We start from the raw sequence: 19,087 nt of genomic DNA on the forward strand, positions 1-19,087 counted from the left end.
AATGAGACTGGAGGACATTATAGTAAGTGAAATAAGCCAGATATAGAAGAATAAATTCTACATTACACCACTTATATGATGAATCTAAAATAGTCAAACTCATAGAAGCAGAGTGGAATGGTGATTGCCAAGGGTTGGGAAGACAGGAAAAGAGGGAGGTAGTAGTCAAAGGATATAAAGTTTCAATTATGCAAGATGAATAAGTCCTAGAGATCTACTGTACAGCATAGAGCCTACAGTTAACAATATTGTATTATATAAATAAAAATTTGCTAAGAAGGTAGATTTTATGTGGTGATCTTATCACAAAATAATAGTAATAATAACAACAATAATAAAAAAATAAGAGGGTGGGAGCGGGCCTCTCACTGTTGTGGCCTCTCCCGTTGCGGAGCAACAGGCTCCGGACGCACAGGCTCAGCGGCCATGGCTCATGGGCCTAACCGCTCCGCGGCATGTGGGATCTTCCCGGACTGGGGCAGGAACCCGCGTCCTCTGCATCGGCAGGCGGACTCTCAACCGCTGTGCCACCAGGGAAGCCCTTAAGTTAGTTTTGAACAACTTGGATATATAAATCTTTTTTTTCAACTGTACATTTTATGAACTATAAATATGGATCAACTATACCCAATGAAAATTTAGTGTTCTAATTGAAAGGTGTTGTAGATAGAAAATACACACTAGATTTTGAAAGTTTAGTATAAGAAAAAGAGTGTGAACTATCTTACTGATAATTTTTAATATTGATTCCATGTTCAAATGTTGATTAAATAAAATATTTAAAAAATATATTTTTGAAAAGATACCGAGTATAAAAGCATCTGGGACTATATTTAGCATGATAGCCACTCAAAAATTTTCATTTCTTCCCTAGCATTGAAACTTTTAGTTAGTCAAGTAACCACTTTGAGTTTTAGTTTTCTCATCTCAAAAACTGAAGTACTTTGTTGTACTACAAATCAAATGAATATATTCCAAGGCAGCCTGTAAACGGCAAAGCATTATTCAGTTCTTAGTTATTAATGTTGTAAGGGACATTTGGCGTTTGGGGCTTTTCAGTGTGTAAATCCACATTCTATTTGGGGGAAATCCAAATATAGGAGGGGGAGCAGGGCCCATACTTCATGATGGAAGCCAAAGAAGAGTAAATATTCCTGACTCCTGGGAGGTAGAACAGACCCAAGCAGTGGCTCCTGCCTGGACGCTGAAACTTCATGGAGTTGTCGAAGGCACAGGGTCAGAGATTCACTGCAGCAACTGCGGTGTCTTGGAGTAGTCTCTAGATGGCACACACACAGAGCGGTGCTGCCAGCAGTGGCAGTGTCCAGCGGCAACTGTGCCAGGGGCAGTGTCCTCAACAGAGGGAGCCTATAGCAGGATCTTGGCTATGCTGCCTCATCCTGCTTGGAACCTGCTCAAGTCTGTCTCCCCAACCTTCCCCTGAATTCTCTTTGCGCTTAAGATATGCAGAGGCCATTTCTATTTTCATAATTAAAAAATCCTGATTAGTACACATACCATCACCTAAAAGATTCAATCCCTAAGCCCAAGGAGTTGATATGGTATCTGGACTTAATAATCAAATTGCTGATGATAGAATGATTTATACATATTTGGTTATTTAATATGTTGGCTAAAACTCAAAATAATCAAATTTTTTTAGTATCAGATGCCCAAAAAAATGGCAATGCCCAAAGTAAATCTTCAGTTGAAAGCTTATATAGTTAGATACCCACATTTTCTGTAAATTCTACACCAAAAAGCAGTAAAAACTTCACAATTAGGGCAAGTGATTTTGTTCCATCCTCTTCCCTGAATGAACGCTAGCAAATAAATAAATAAATAAATAGAAAGACAAGCCAGCCCATCTTAGACACCATAGGGAAGATATCCGAAATTAATATCTTCTACAAACTGCTTTCTTAATGTCTTAAGAATAGTGTTTCTCAGCCCTTTTTCTTTTTTCATTATTAACCTCTAAGGAGGGAGAATTTAAATTTAATTTAACTTAACAAGAAAAATTAAATATTAAGGAATAAGATTTTGTCAAATAGGGGCTGGGCCATGGGGGACCTCCATGGTTATAGCTAAGGTTTTCTGCCCGCAAGAACCAATTTTTGTCTCCCTTAAGAATGCATGCTTTAGAATTATGGTCCTAAACAATAAACTAAGCTTGGAACAATAACATGGTAAGTGTTATCTGTACTTCCTATTCAATGCCTAAGTAAATATTTATTTGGGTCAACTGAGTTTATTACAGCTAAAAAATGTCAGGATCAGTTATGGCTTAAGGTCTACTGTTCAAACTTTTCCTATAATTTAACACTCTGATAATACATTCGTTTGAAACAATAGGAGTTTCTTTGTTAACCTGAGATTGAGTTTAAGTTTAAATTACCTATGTTCTAACAGAGAGAACATAGTGCTTTGTAGGATGGAAAGGATAGGTAAACTGGACTGCACTCCATATCCATCCCAACTCATTCTGGCCCATGAAGGCAGAGGTACAACCACTTTCTTTCCCTATTCCACAAACTCTCCCCAATCCACTTAATCATGCCTTTAGCTTTAACTATGACTAAATTGCTAATCACCCCAAATTTCTATCACTAATTCACATCCCTTCGCTTACCTCTAGGTCCATTTATACAATCTCCAATAAATATCTATAACTGGGATTTCCTCCAAGTATATTCAGCTCAGTGTGTCCCAAACTGAATCTACCCTTTTGCTTTCATTTTGTATTACCTAGATCAGGGGACCCCAATCCCCGGGCAGCGCACCAGTACCGATCTGCAGCCTGTTAGGAATCGGGCCTTACGGTGGGAGGTGAGCAGCAGGTGAGTGAGCAAAGCTTCATCTGCCGCTCCCCACCACTCCCCATCATTCACATTACAGCCTGAACCACACCCACACACGCCCCGTCCTTGGAAAAATTGTCTTCCACGAAACCGGTCCCTGGTGCCACAAAGGTTGGGAACTGCTGATCTAGATTAATTAATGTTAACCAATTTCCCAAGCCATAATCTGAGAGTCATTCTAGATTTTTCTTCTTCTTTGCTTTCCCTCTACAATTAAACTCCAATTCTTACCAATTTTACCTTTTCTTTAAATTTTAGAATTTTATTTATTTTTTTATACAGCAGGTTCTTATTAGTTATCCATTTTATATATATTAGTGTATATATGTCAATCCCAATCTCCCAATTCATCCCACCAATTTCACCTCTGAAGCATCTCTGCAACCCCCATTGCATTCCAGATCACCTCTCTCACAAGTACTACCATAGACGCCTCAGAAATTTCTGCCTCCAGTCTTGCTTCCTTTAACCACTTCTTCATACATCACACTGGATGTTCTCATTATGGTGAAAAGGGAAACTATGCCCTGACTCAAAGCTTTGCAGTGCACATCATCTACATCTTTTTTCTTGGTCTCATGTTTAAGACACTTCTGCTACAGTAACACATATGTTCTGTTTCAAATGGCCTATCACTCTCAAATCATAACTCTCATGAAAGCCTGAGTGATTTTTCTGGTGAATTTCAGGGAATACACTGCTTAGCCTTTCAGAGTCAGCCAATGTACTGACATACCCCATTTGCTGCTCATCTGTAGGGTCATTTTTTAAAGGCAGGGTCTGTCCCTTTGAGGAAGGGGTGTGGCAGTTTAGGAGGTAAATGTAGTTCCGGAAGAAGTACTAAGAGTCCTCATATGACTACACATCTAAGCTACATCATTCAATCCAGTTTTTATCTGTAATAAAGCTACTTTCCTTTTTTTTCCAGAATACACCAAACTCTCACACTTCCTTCGTTTGCACATGCTATTTTCTCTGCTGCTTTTGCATTTGGAAAACTCTTCATACTTCAAGCTTAAGCTAAAATATTACCCCCAGATGTGCTGAAGAGCTCTTACTTTGTTCCTACTGAAGATTATCTGTGTATCCACAGAGAAATTATCATATTACATTGTAATTAGTTGTTTGCATATTTGACTGTAGCTTATAAATTCCTGCAGACCAGGAAATGTACCTTAATTCATCCTTGAGTTCCTAGAACTTAGCACTAAATGACATTGTAGGCCATCAGTAAATAATTATTCAATAAATAGATAAATAAGTAAGCTTACCATGTACTCTCATCCAAAAAAATAGTTTGAATTAAAAAACATGTTGGCAGTATAATTACATGAATGCTAAAACTGGGTTAAGAAGTGCCACAGTCCTTTTTATAATATATGCCAACTTTAGTGAAAGGAGAATTATTACTCCTTAGATATGTCTCAACAGGCTATCAGTCTAAAAATAAAATCAGCTCTATTTATAATCTCTATTCTATAAACTCTCCCAAGTAAGAAATTATATATCAAATACCTAAAAAAGGAATGTAATTCTTCTAGATAAAATCAGTCTTACAGAAAATTGTACACAACTGATTTTCAAACTTGCATTACTTGCAGCTTATGGGCTACAAAAACGCTGATCACACCATTTTATGAGATTCGGTCACAGAGAATTGTGTTTTGGACAAAGCATGGCACTGCTATAATTCCATAGGTTAGTAGTATAGAATGAGATTATAGATATATATTAACATCAAATGTTAACCCTCTCGGAACCACTCCCAAACAAGAACTGAGCTATTTTAGAAAAAAGGAATACCAAAACATATTTATACATCATCTCCTTGAAAAGTTATTGAAAATAGGCTTCAAGTACAACAGAAATATAATTAAGTAAAGAAATCAGGGGAAGGAAAAATAAGGGTCAGAAAAACAAGATAAAATCCTCAGTGAGATTAGGACACAAAATGTATGCCATTAGGTTCTACAGCCTTTCAGAGGTTGCATATAAATTTTTCCTCAAACAGAGTTTGGCAAATTCCTATCAACTTGCATATTGTACATAAGCATAAACACACTTACTTATTAAGCTCTCAGTTTAATAACTGCATCTTAGCACATAGCTTTTTCACAGCAATGGAATGGGAATATAAATAAAAGACCAATAATTTATAAATAATCATATGTCATCCTAATATTTCCTTCTCACAAAATGTTAGAAGATCTGTGGTGAGGTGGCCAAGTTTAAAGCCAACCCGCACTTTAAGCACGATTTCTGGTCTGAGAGGCCCAAACTTAGCATTTAACAAGGAAGGTAGTTTGTATTTTGTAAGGAATGTGCAGAAGCCCATAGGTCAATAATTTTAGAGGAGAAGAGGGTTTCTCTCTTCTAAAAGCAGAAAGGTCATAGCCTAACACCAACTTATGAAACCATATTCATAACATTAATATAAGCAAACACATTGTAAAGGATCAAAACTCTTCATTGGGAGATGGTTATCAATCATTCAGAAAGTAGGAAATCCTCTTTGGATATTTTTGTTTAAACAATTATAATATCTAGATGTGTATTATCAATATTAACACTCCAGCTAAAACTTGGCATGGGATCTACAAAGTTTAGGGAACTTAATCTTGCTTTGTAAACCCAGAAAAGTGAGGCACTCAGTGGATGAATGAAATCTATACACAGTTAAGTCAAATTCAGGTTTTTCCATATTTATTATACCTGATAATATTTTTTTCAGGTAGTAAAAATAAGTTATATTATTTAAGTTCCACAACAACCTAGGTGACCTATTCTAATCAGGTGCGCTGATTCTAGTGACTCCCAGTGCTGGGATTCACTGCCTCAGAGCCTAGTGGCTATCTTCTGCTGGCCTTCCTCCTGGCTCACAAGCCATTCTAATTAAAAGAAATTACACCATTTTGCCCAGACTCACACCTGAAATGTTAAAAGACTGGCCATTGTTGAGAGACAATTCCAGACATCAAAATAAAAAATGAGCACATAAGTTGTTGGGACAAATGGGTGACCATGTGGAAGAAATAAAGTTGGATCAAAATCTCACACTTAACACAAAGCCAAACATAGTATGGTCAAAAATTTAACTGTAAAAAAGTAAACTAAAAGAACTAGAACAAAACATAGAATATTGTTTAAAGCCTCAGACTAGGGATGGTCTTTAACTATGACACAAAACCCAGAAGCTGTTTTTTAAAAAAGTAAATCTAAGCCCATGGAAATCAAAAACAACTGCATAGCAAAACACATCTGTCTTAGCCATTTGGGCTGCTATAACAAATGCCATAAATTGGGTGGCTTATAAACAACATATATTTATTTCTCACAGTTCCGGAGGCTGAAATGTCCAAGATCAAAGCATCAGTTTCAATGTCTGGTGAGGTCAACCCATTTACCCAAAGTCAGCCCTCCCTGTCAGAAGAGAGGGCTTTTGGGTAATCAGATCTATACAACTGTAATCAGACCCATAAAAACCCAGGCTGCCTACCTATACTAATCAATGCGGTTCTTTATCCTTAAATATAAACAGACAACCAAATATTTGAGGAAAACTTGATGCATGAAAGAAAAAGATCAATAAGCAACGAACAACTGATCAAGAAGAAAGAGAAATGATGCAAAGAACAGAAAAGAACCTTCATAAATTAAAAATTGTATTCCCAAAGAGACTTAAGAAGGCATTGCAAGAATTGAACAAATTGGGACTTCCTGGTGGTGCAGTGGTTAAGAATCTGCCTGCCAATGCAGGGGACATGGGTTTGATCCCTGGTCTGGGAAGATCCCACGTGCTGTGGTTCAACTTAGCCTGTGTACCACAACTACTGAGCCTGTGCTCTGAAGCCCAAGAGCCACAACTACTGAGCCCGCACGCCACAACTACTGAGTCCGCCTGCCGCAACTACTGAAGCTCACATGCCTAGAGCCTGTCCTCCACAACAAGAGAAGCCACTGCAATGAGAAAGCTGCGCACCTCAACAAAGAGTAGCCCCCACTCGCCACAACTAGAGAAAAGCCTGCACACGGCAATGAAGACCCAACACAGCCAAAAATAAATAAAAAATTTTTTAAATTAAAAAAAAGAATAGAACAAGAATTGGCTGCTGTGAAAAAGATCAATAAGAAAGAGTTCTTAGGGACTTCCCTGGCGGTCCAGTGGTTATGACTTCACCTTCCACTGCAGGGGCTGCAAGTTCGATCCCTGGTGGGGGAGCTAAAATCCCACATGCCTCGCAGCCAAAAAACCAAAACATAAAACAGAAGCAGTATTGTAACAAATTCAATGAAGACTTTAAAAAAAAATGGTCCATATCAAAAAAAAAATTCTTAAAAAAAAAGAAAGAGGTCTTAAAATGACTGTTAAAAGAAAAAACAGTAGAAAAGATAGGTAACAGAATTGAATGAACAAGGCTAAAGACCAAATTAGTGATCTTGAAAATAAAGTTGCAGAAATGGTAGCTATTACTAAAGAAGAGAGCAGAGATAATGCAAGGCAGAAAAAAAATAATATTAATAGAAAAAAATGTCACTGGGAGAAAATCTAGAATCTTCAGAACAGAACAGTTCACTAAGTACCAATGAGTATGAAAGAAAAACACTATACCTGGTAAACACAACCTGGTAAAATTTTTGAATTTCAAGTATTAAGAGAAAATGCATAAATATACCGGAATAAAAGACTTGAAAACAGGTCATCTACTTTATTTCTAAAGGAAAGGAAATTAAGCATTTCAATAGCAACACTCAAGTTTCTACAAAACTTTAAAAGAAGATGATTTTGAATCTAGAATGCTATACTCAGATTAACTATTAGTGAAGGGTGAGGAAAAATAATGACATTTTTAGGCTTACCGTAATGGCTGATACTTCTTGAACTCTTCCTATGAACCAGATCAGTTTCAAGCTCTTTGCAATTAACTTATTTATTTAATCTTCAGAACAATAGCATTAATTTAGCAATATTATTATCCCTGGTTTTCTAAATGAGAAAACAGAGGCACAGAGAAGATGAGAAACTTGCTAAAGATAATGTCACTCAGAGGAGGCAGAGCTGGGCTTTGAATCCATGGAGTTTGGCTGCAGAGTACATACTCTAACTTACTACACAATAGTGTCACTCTGTTGTTCAGGCACTCAGAGAATTTATGTCCCACAAAGCCTTCTTGAAAAAAAAAATTACTTGAGGACATACTACAGTAAACTGAAAAAGAAGTTCAGGAAACAATGGCACTGACCTGGAGTCAAGAGGTTTCAGGATCTCAGCTCTACAGCATGCCTAGAAAATCAGAAAGGAAATTCTATTGTACAAATTGTATGATTAAAACCCAGAAGTTCTTAACTGTGAAATGATGGCATAAATTTTCCTTTCAAGAAAAAAGTAAGGCAATTGAAAACTCAATTTTGAGCCATTTTTTGGAGTGGAACAAAAGAGAATGCTTGGAACATTCTCATTCCAAAGGGACAGATTTAATCACACAAACACTACTGTCAACATGAACTCAATCACACTACTTGCTTCTCCAAAGTATAGTAACATACTCAATATTGTAAATATAGCTTTTTGGTTTTCAGTTTTTAGAAGTAATTATAGGAAAAGAATGGAAAACAAGTGTATTTTATATAGAAGAGCAAGGAAATAATAGAAGCTTTGTTAATATACAAGTAATGGATTAGTTAAAATAAGATAAAAGAGGGCTTCCCTGGTGGCGCAGTGGTTGAGAGTCCGCCTGCTGATGCAGGGGACACAGGTTCGTGCCCCAGTCCGGGAAGATCCCACATGCCGTGGAGCGGCTAGTCCTGTGAGCCATGGCCGCTGAGCCTGTGCATCCGGAGCCTGTGCTCCGCAACGGGAGAGGCCACAACAGTGAGAGGCCCGCGTACAGCAAAAAAAAAAAAAAAAAAAAAAAGATAAAAGAAAAAAGGGACAGGGGATGTGTATGCAGGGGAAGTAGAGCTGTGCTTACTCTTTCATTTTATAGAGCAAGGAGTTATTAAATACAAATATAAATCATTACAAATTTATAAAGGTAAACACAAAAATAGGTAGAAAATATACCTAACTAAAACTTGGAGGTAGCGGGGGAGAGCAGAGCAGAGATGAATATAAGTGCACTGAATTCTTCACCTTTCAGAGCATAAAGCCAAAAGGTACCACTCAAATTTTTTAAAGCAAGAAACAGAGGTATAATTAGAATGTATAATGCTATCTACTGGAATAAAGTTTAAAACGGCTAAAAGGAGATACATCTGAAGAGTGAAGCCTGTTTTGTTACTATTTTTTTGTTTGTTTTTACCATGTGTATGTATTACCTTTAAAACAGAATTCGGTTGATGGGTGAATGGAAGTAAATAGAGAGCTGCAGTATTTTCTGGAAGAAGGGAGAGTCAAGCAGAAACCTGGAGAAAGAGTAAGATTTATTGGCGTTCCCTGATGACCTAATGGTTAGGATTCGGGGCTTTCACTGCCATGGCACGGGGTTCAATCCCAGGTCAGGAAACATCCCACAAGCCACGTGGCCAAAAAAAAGTAAGAGTTATCTAAATGAGGAGAAAGAGGAAAGAGTATTTCATGCAGAGGGTCCAGCCCAGAAAGAAGTTCACTAGCTGAGAAATGGAGGAGAAAGGGGAAATTGAAATGAGTTTGGAGAGATAGACAGGAGACAGGTCTTGTGAGCCAAGTTATGGAGTTCAAGGGAAAAGCTACCCAAGCGTCCTAAAAAGGAGAGCAAGGTAACCAGGGGAATGAGCTCTACACAAGGACACCATGGCATCAGAGTCACAATCTGTAACAATTATCCACACCTGCTGCTCTCCAGCCTCCTGCCTCAACTTGATAGGACACAAGCGTTAAAAAACTATACCCCCATGGGCTTCCCTGGTGGCACAGTGGTTGAGAGTTGGCCTGCTGATGCAGGGGATGCGGGTTCGTGCCCTGGTCCGGGGAGATCCCACATGCCGCAGAGTGGCTGGGACCGTGAGCCATGGCCACTGAGCCTGCGCGTCCGGAGCCTGTGCTCCGCAACGGGAGAGGCCACAGCAGTGAGCGGCCCACGTACCGCAAAAAAAAAACAAAAAACAAAAAAGCTATACCCCCAGAGGCCTATAACTGTTCTGATTCCAGGAAGCCATGAACAGAAGGTGGCCTTCAGAACATGCTTAATCCACTTTGAGCATATCATAATGGTGTTTGGTCTATGAAATGGCCACACCACCTTCCTCTTAGACTAAGAGATAATATCCGGACTTAACATTTTATGAACTTCTTATTTGAGACCTGGTTGAATCCATCTCAGCCTCTGCTCCAGCCATCTAAGACAGCACACTGGACAAAGATGAGAACTGGGAATATTTCTGATAAGAGGACCCTAATACCCAGTATTCAGTCTGCTGGTTGATACACCCTGAAGGGTAAGCTTGGGAAATTGTATCTCCTGCAGAATGTCACTGAGCAGGTCAAACCTTTTTTAAGTAAGGGAGAGTGGAGTGCCCAAACCAGTTCAGAATGCTTACTAGCTGTCTCCTTGCCCCAAGAGCTCATCTATTGGAATCCATCAGGAAATTTTTTAAGAATATTAATGATGTAGCAAAATGCCCTGGATATAAACCTAAATGAAAAAAAAAAACCAAAAAACTAGGATACAAACCTCCATACAACACTAATCTTATGTCTAAAACACATACACACACACACACACACACACAATATACTCCCCCACGATAACATATAGTATATATACATATGTATTATCTTAACAGTGCCGTCTCAGGATGGCAGAATTATATATATTTTTACTCTCTTCTTTGTAATTTTATATGTCTTGTAAATTTTATTAATGGACAAACTTATGTTCAGAGAGTTTAATTTTAAACACTAAGATATTAAATACAAGATAAATACAATTAGGGCTTCCCTGGTGGCACAGTGGTTGAGAGTCCGCCTGCCGATGCAAGGGACGTGGGTTCGTGCCCCAGTCCGGGAAGATCCCATATGCCGCAGAGCGGCTAGGCCTGTGAGCCAGGGCCAATGAGCCTGCGTGTCCGGAGCCTGTGCTCCGCAATGGGAGAGGCCACAACAGCAAAAAAATAAATAAATAAATACAATTAAAATTAAATGAATTAAAAAACCATAAAAACTCTAAAAATCAAGAATTTTAAATAATAGAGTCAAAATAAATAGAAGGTAATCTATGCCCAGGAACCACAGTTAAAAAGTTAAAACATTAAAGTGATAAAAGCAAAAAAAATTTTAGAAATAAAAATCAGAAAATAAAATATGAGTATAAAATGGAATGAAAAATTCTTAAAGTCTAGAAATGAGGACGTATTGTGAAGTTAGGCAAGTGAAAAGAAGACAAAAGATTAAATAGGTGGAAGGTAAATGTAGAAAAAATCACATATGCACAGTGTGGGGACTATAATCAATAATTATGTAATATCTTTGTATAATAACAGAGGACAACCAGACTTATGCTGATCAGTTTGAAATGTACAGAAATATGGACTCCCTAGTTGTGTGTAAGGAACTAACATAGTGTTGCAGGTCAATTATATTTCAAAAACAAACAAACACAAAAAAGATTAGACTTGTGGTTATCAGAGGCAGGTAGTGGCGAGAGGGCGACTTGGATGAAGGAAGTCAAAATGTACACATTTCTGGTTATAAGACAAACAAGTACCAGGGATGTAATGTACAACATGATAAATATAATTAACAGTGCTGCGTGTTACATATCAGGGGTCCCCAACCCCCGGACCACGGACTGGTACCGGTGCCTGGCCTGTTAGGAACCGGGCTGCAGAGCAGGAGGTGAGCAGCAGGTGAGCAAGTGAAGCTTCATCTGTATTTACAGCCACTCCCCATCGCTCACATTACCGCCTGAGCTCTGCCTCCTGTCAGATCGGCAGCGGCATTAGACTCTCGTAGGAGCGTGAACCCTACTATGAACCGCGCATGCGAGGGATCTAGTTTGCACGCTCCTTATGAGAATCTAATGCCTGATGATCTGAGGTAGAGCTGAGGCAGTGATGCTAGCGCTGGGGAGCGGCTGCAAATACAGATTATCATTAGCAGAGAGGTTTGACTGCACAGAGACCATAATAAATCAATTGCTTGCAGACTCATATCAAAACCCTATCAGCGAGTGGCAAGTGACAATTAAGCTGCATCTGATGGCAGGCTTTAAATCAGAATCCGACACTTATTTTAGTCCACGCATGGCCCGCCCATTATTTTATTTACCACTTCCATTCGGGCCTCTTTCCCATACTGTACGCTTGTCTCAGTCTGTTTTGGTAAGCCCACAAGCTAACCGTAGTCAAAATGAGTAAAAAACGAACGTTTCTGGAGAGCTTCTTTTAAAAGGGGGAAAGATCCAATGATGAGACAGCAGAAGACTCTAAGACTGCCAACAAAAAGAAAGCTGCTGGGCTTCTCCTCTGGTCCTATAGTGTTCTTTATTGACTCAAACCTCAGGGAAGGGAGCCACAAGACACCCGCCTTCTCTCCTCTTTTGGCCACAGCTATATTTTTGCCAAGTCCTTGGAAGAGGGCACAGCTCTGACAGAAAGAGGTATCCACCTTTCAGAAGCTTCATCACCTGTGACCATTCAGCCCTGGAACCTGCTGGCCTCTTGCATGACAGAGCAAAGGAATACGCTTCCTCCAGAATGCACATTTATAGCTTAATTTCATTCATTTATTTACTGAAAACTTACAGCCTACTGTTTACTGACTCGCCACTTCTTCAGAGCAGTCTTCCCTAATCACCCAATCTAAAGAAGTTTCCCTATATCACTTTCTCTCTTGTAATATTCTGTTTTTAACTTTCATGAACTTTTCCTGGTTTGTAGTAATTTATTTATGTACTTACTCTCTTAATATCTATTTCTCTTAGTAGATGATAAGCTTCGCAAGAACAGAGATCACACTGTTTTGTTTACCATTAGAGAACACAGTATTGGCACTTAGTAGGCCTGCAAAAGTAATTATTGGATGAATGGATGGATGGAACTAAGGAAGGATCATTGTGTAGGCATACAGGTGGATATGTGAATATAACAAATCCCTAGGCTATTTATATTATCTTTGCAGCCCAGCACCTCCCATAGTGCTTGGTGTATAGTATGGACCTATAAATTTGCTGACTATATCCTAGGCACTAGGGATGAAAAAATGGGAACAGCACTGTTCCTGACTTTCAGAAATCAAATTTTAGATAACAAAACATATAAATGAATATTTGCAGCAATGTGAGATGTATGGTTTATTTGAAATACAAACATGGCATTGTGGAAGCACTAAGAGGAATGTACCTGACTGCCTGCAGAGTTCAAAGAAGCCTCCTGAGGGAGGCTGTACTTGAGCAAGTCTTAAAGTATGCCAAGAAATTTCCTGAATAAAGAACAGAGGGAGGGCTTCCCTGGTGGTGCAGTGGTTAAGAATCCACCTGCCAATGCAGGGGACATGGGTTCGATCCCTGGTCTGGGAAGATCCCACATGCTGCGGAGCAACAAATCCCATGTGCCACAACTACTGAGCCTGCGCTCTGCAACTACTGAGCCCCCTGCACCGCAACTACTGAAGTCTGCGTGCCTAGAGCCCATACTCCACAACAAGAGAAGCTACCGCAGTGAGAAGCCCGCGCACCGCGACAAAGAGTAGCCCCCATTCTCCACAACTAGAGAAAGCCTGCGTGCAGCAATGAAGACCCAACGCAACCAAAAAAAAAAAAAAAAAAAAGCAGAGGGAAAGCATTCCAGAAGATGATACATAAAGATAGAGGATCATTTGAGGAATCATGAGTCATTCAACATGGCTGCAAAACACAAGATGCAACAGAGTCTCGACAGATGAGGCTGGAACAAGGACAAAGGCCAGATTGTACTAAAAAGTTTCAGCTTTGTCTTGTAAATGATGACAAGACTTGGGAAGACAAGTGTGAGAATGACATGATCAGACTTGCATCTTAGAAAGGTCACTCCAGCTATAGCATAGCTAATAAATTGTGAAGGGCAAGGAGATGTGGGCACCAGTTATAATTCATGTGAGAAATGACAAGGGTGCAAATGTGACAGTGGCACTGAAGAGAGAAAAGAGAGAAATTCAGAGGATATTAAAAAGGTAGAAGAGACAGAAGGAGATAGTTACCAGAGGGATGTGCTGATAGAGAGGGGGGTCCTCTTGGATGATTGATAGGTTTTTGGCTTGAGCACCGGGATGAACTATGGGTCCATTAACCAAAAATTGGGAGGGGAGAGAAGAGGAGAACATTTGGGGATTTGTTGCCTTTGAGGTTCCCCAATCTAGAATGAGACAGTAATTAATAAGTTAAGTCTGTAACACATGACAGCAGTCAGAGGTGAGGATGAGATCTAGCAGTGATCAGTTCCTGGATAAGAGTTACAGATATGGGTGGAGAATTGCCCAGGGGAACAAAGAAGAGAGAAGGGGACTGAGTGCAGAATCCTGTGAAATATGTGTAATTCATTTAATATCAAATTACGGCTTATTTGGTGTAAGCCAAACTTCTTCCACTAATTTTATTTATTTTTATTTATTTATTTTTTGGCTGCATTGGATCTTCGTTGCTGCACGTGGGCTTTCTCTAGTTGAGGAGAGCGGGGACTACTCTTTGGTGCAGTGCGTGGGTTTCTCACTGTGGTGGCTTCTCTTTGTTGTGGAGCACGGGCTCTAGGTGCGCGGGGTCAGTAGTTCTGGCTCGCGGGCTCTAGAGCACAGGCTCAGTAGTTGTGGCGCACGGGCTTAGTTGCTCCGTGGCATGTGGGATCTTCCTGGACCAGGGCTCGAACCCGTGTCCCCTGCATTGGCAGGCGGATTCTTAACCATTGTACCACCAGGGAAGTCCCTCCCCTAATTTTAATAACTTATTCACTCTGATTAAAGAATCCCACAACTTAATCTTAGTAACATGTATGTAGTGTTGACACTGTTGCTATTGACAATAACTCACGGCTAATAGTTTACTTTTTTAAATGTTTTAATTATTTGTTTGTATAACCAAAACTTCTGCTGCACAAATCATGGTCATTTTATATCTTTGGTTTAATTAAAAAATAAGCATGTAGATACAGACAAACCTAGAAATGGTTTCCTCCTTGCCTCTTCCTTCCTCTGCTTGTCTACTGTTGTTTGTATTATTCAAATATTATCACAACTGTGCCCTGCTCTTGAGAGAGAGAAAATCACTTGGCAAACTGCCATTTCAAGGTTCTTAAAGAGTTGCTGAACCAAAAATCCACAAAACAGAGCAAGTTAATAGTTATTAGCATGTTCATAAACTGAGATATAAAGTCAAACTCAGTATTTTCATTCCAAAAAGTCACCTATGTCATTGATGATGCTCTTTGTTCTACAGCCAATAGATCAATGCTTGTGTGATTTGAATAAATTCTCAGAGGCATTTATGCTTTAAAAAATAAGAACATCCAGAAGAAATATTTTTTAGTAGTTAAAGGTACTCAAAATACTGCATGGATTTAGGCAGCTCTGTAGACTTCGGGAGAACAATCTGTTGTCTTAACAGCCTCGTAATCTCATGATGAAAATTTCCTTCCATTCATTGATATGTGTAATAAAAATTGTGACATAGTATCATTAAAATATTCAAATTATCATTGTCTTTTATACTGAGAGTTTTCAAAGAAGCACCGGGACAGGGGAGAATTTCTTTAGCAGGATATTCTTCAAAAGACGCAAAACACCTCAATGTTAGTTTCTAGAAAAAATAATGAGAAAATTCATGCAGCATTTAAAAGTTCTCTTGGACACTGAAAATCAATATAACATGTACACAAAAATCAAAAGGCAGGGATATTTTGTTTATACCACATGGCACTTTCAGTTGCCTAAAATTTAAGCAAAGAGGTAGCCACTTAAAGATTTGAGAGTCAATTGTATCTGCCTGATTGGACAAAGGGCTGATGGGAATGAGACAGTGGTTTTTCTACTGTTTCACTTCTTGAGTCCCGGCTTACCCTAAGTCACCAATAATGACTGGAAGTCTTTTTCTCCCCCCCATTCTGATAAAGCCTAGTCCCTAAAAAGATCCTTTGTGCCTTCATAAATATAAACCCTTCCTCCCCTGTTCTTTTATGCTACTATCTTTAGTAAAACAGGATTTTTCCCTTTAGAAAAATATCAAGGCACAGTTATTTCTAAAAATGGCTTTGACTCCCAGACACATTCCCCAAACATCCCAGGTATATTTCTGTCTCTACACTTTGTATGGGTTTCCCTATGTGTCTCTATGTCTCTTACTAATTTCCAGCATCCAGTATCTCCCCATTCCCAACACTCACCTCCATCACTTAGGGCCAACTTGAATGTCATCACCTCTGTGCAGCTAATTTCCTTTCCCAATCCCACCTCAAATCAATTACTTTCTCATAAGATAGGTGATCTCTTTCTTAGAACGGGGTTATTGTGAAGATTAAATGAATTAGTCTGTATAAAGTACTTCTAACACTGCCTGGCATGTAGTATGTATTAAATGAGTGTTGGCTGTATCACCAACATCATGTGTTTCTGAAGTACTTTCTATAGACCTTCACTGTAACATGACTTTCATCCTATCACTTAACATTTCTCCTTACTTCTTACTCAGATCACCTTCTCTATGATGCCTTCCCAGCCCACCAAAAGTTTCAAAACCACCCCCCTTAAAATCCTTTTTCTGCTTTTTTAAATCTTTAGCACTTGCCACTATATACATTTTACCTCATTATCTTGTTATCTTCTTTATTGGATGTCTCTCTCATCAGAATGTGAGTTCCATGAGAGCAGTAAATAGTTGTTCAATAAGTGAGAAAATCAGTTTGTATTTGGTTTCACCATATCCCCTGAGAACCTAATAGCATCTGGCACTCAGTACCTCAGGAGAGTAATGGAAAAGTCTGGAATCTTGAGGCCATTTTAGAGGATGGCACATCTGAATGGAACACCCCAGTGAGAAACAGCCAGTTACATCATGAAGGCACTGAATGTTAGGAGGAGAGGAAAAATTCTCAACATGGACACTACAGCTTTACATCCTTTTCTCAACATTGGTTACTAGGGAAGGCTCTGGGTCCCAGGCACATTGTTTATATTTGATAACGGATTATTTATAAAGATTACTGATGCATATTTGCCAAAGACAGATAAAACTGACATATATAGAGTTTGCTTCAAAACAAATTTAAGGTTAGATGAAACTTCTCGTATTACAACACTGCATGATGGGTACAGTTTTTTAAAAGCACAGTCCAAGGCCATTTTTCTCATTATACCGTATGGTGTTTCTGTATTGAAATTATCTCCAAGATCATACTGTAAAATATTGTGAAAATGTCATATGTGGGTAGTGCAGGGTCATTTTTAAATAGGGAATCATTTTGAATGCCCATGTAACTTATCATTTTCTTAATAATTGTAATCGAAGTATATCAGGGAATTTGGGAAAGTGTCACAAAATAGCTGCTGAGCAGGAATCGTATGGAAAAAAGCAGGGTTTGTTAACAGGAATAAAATAAACCTACTTGCAACTTGGAACTCAAAATCCTAGCTCACTTGCATTGTGTCTGCCATGCGCTGCTCATGTAGGGTACATTCCTAGCCAGGAATGTCAAGTTCTAAATAATTCTATCCAGAATGACATAGAAACTGATCAAAATAAGCTAACAGCTATGGCAGACCAAATGTCCTATCACATAGATCAGAAAGTTTTGTATCTCATCCCACTGAGTGGCTGTGAGACCTCAAATAAGAAACTTCACCACTCTGAGGTTTTATGGCCTCATCTCAAAATGATGATAACACATTAGTGCTGACTTAGTTGTTGTAAGGATCTAATAAAATTCCGTGAGCAAAAACATTTGGCAAACTCTGAAGTGCTGTGCAAATGTAAAATTTGTGTGTTTTAGAGGTCTTTTGCACCCAATCCTTGCCTCAGTAAATGACCTCTCTGTCCTCAAGCTTGCTTCTGTTGGATCTTACACTACCCCAAGATTTAATTTCTTACCCATTGAAGTTATTTCTTTAGACCTTCTTTACACCTTGCCTCTACACAGCTCTTTCTTGGACTACTAGAACTTTACTTTTCTGGCTTCCACTTGACTCAGCATTTAATTTTAAGCCTACACTGAACCTATCACCATAAGAACTGAGTGTAAACTAAGGGCACACTCTCCTGTTTACTGTAATCCTTCTAAGTAATATGCAGTATTTGAGGGTAGAAGACAAGGTAGCAAGGAGTTTCACTTCTCTTTCAAAGAATTAAACCAACTCCTTACCTTTAAGGAGACTTACTTGAAAAGACTGCCAATTCCTCCTCATGAAATAATGTAGAAACCATTATTCTTTGTCTCTCCCTTCAGCATTGAGCCAAATGCACTTATAAACTAAAACTAGAAGGCATTCTTGCTTGCAAAAGACTTTAATAGGAAACCAGAGCTGATGGCTAACGCTAGCAGTAAAGGTTTATGCCCTAGTTTCTTCTTCATAAAAGTAATATCCGGGCTTCCCTGGTGGCGCAGTGGTTGAGAGTCCGCCTGCCGATGCAGTGGACACGGGTTCGTGCCCCGATCCGCGAGGATCCCACATGCTGCGGAGCGGCTGGGTCCGTGAGCCATGGCCGCTGAGCCTGCGCGTCCGGAGCCTGTGCTCCGCAACGGGAGGGGCCACAACAGTGAGAGGCCCGCGTACCGCAAAACAAAAATAAAAAATAAAAAAGTAATATCCAACAGATATAGCACTTACTATGTGCCGGGGTCTTTATGTTTACTATCTCATTTACTATTCCTAACATCATCCCCGTCTTACAAATGGGGAAACCAAGGCACACAGAGATTAAGTAGTTTACACAAAGTCAAACAGCTAGTAAGTGACAGAGCTGGGATTCAAACTCCAGAGTCAGGTTCCAGAGTCTGTAATCTTAAGTCTATGTCATACTGTTTATAATATTAATAGAAATTATAATATTATCTATTGTTATAGAACAAATTACCCCAAAACTTACAAGCTTAAAATATCACAGTGTCTGTGGGTCAGCAATCTGGGTACAACTTAGCTAGATCCCATTTCAAGATCTTTTGTAAGTTGAAGTCAAGGTGTCATCTGGGGCTGTAGTCATTTCAAGGTTCAACTGGGGAAGGATCCACTTCCAAGCTCACTCACAAAGTTGTTGATAGCATTCAGATTCTTGCAAGCTGTTGGATGGAAGCTA

The sequence above is a fragment of the Monodon monoceros genome, unplaced genomic scaffold, assembly GCF_005190385.1.
Source record: "Monodon monoceros isolate NGI ecotype Baffin Bay Population unplaced genomic scaffold, NGI_Narwhal_1 Super_Scaffold_6, whole genome shotgun sequence".
NCBI lineage: Eukaryota > Metazoa > Chordata > Mammalia > Artiodactyla > Monodontidae > Monodon > Monodon monoceros.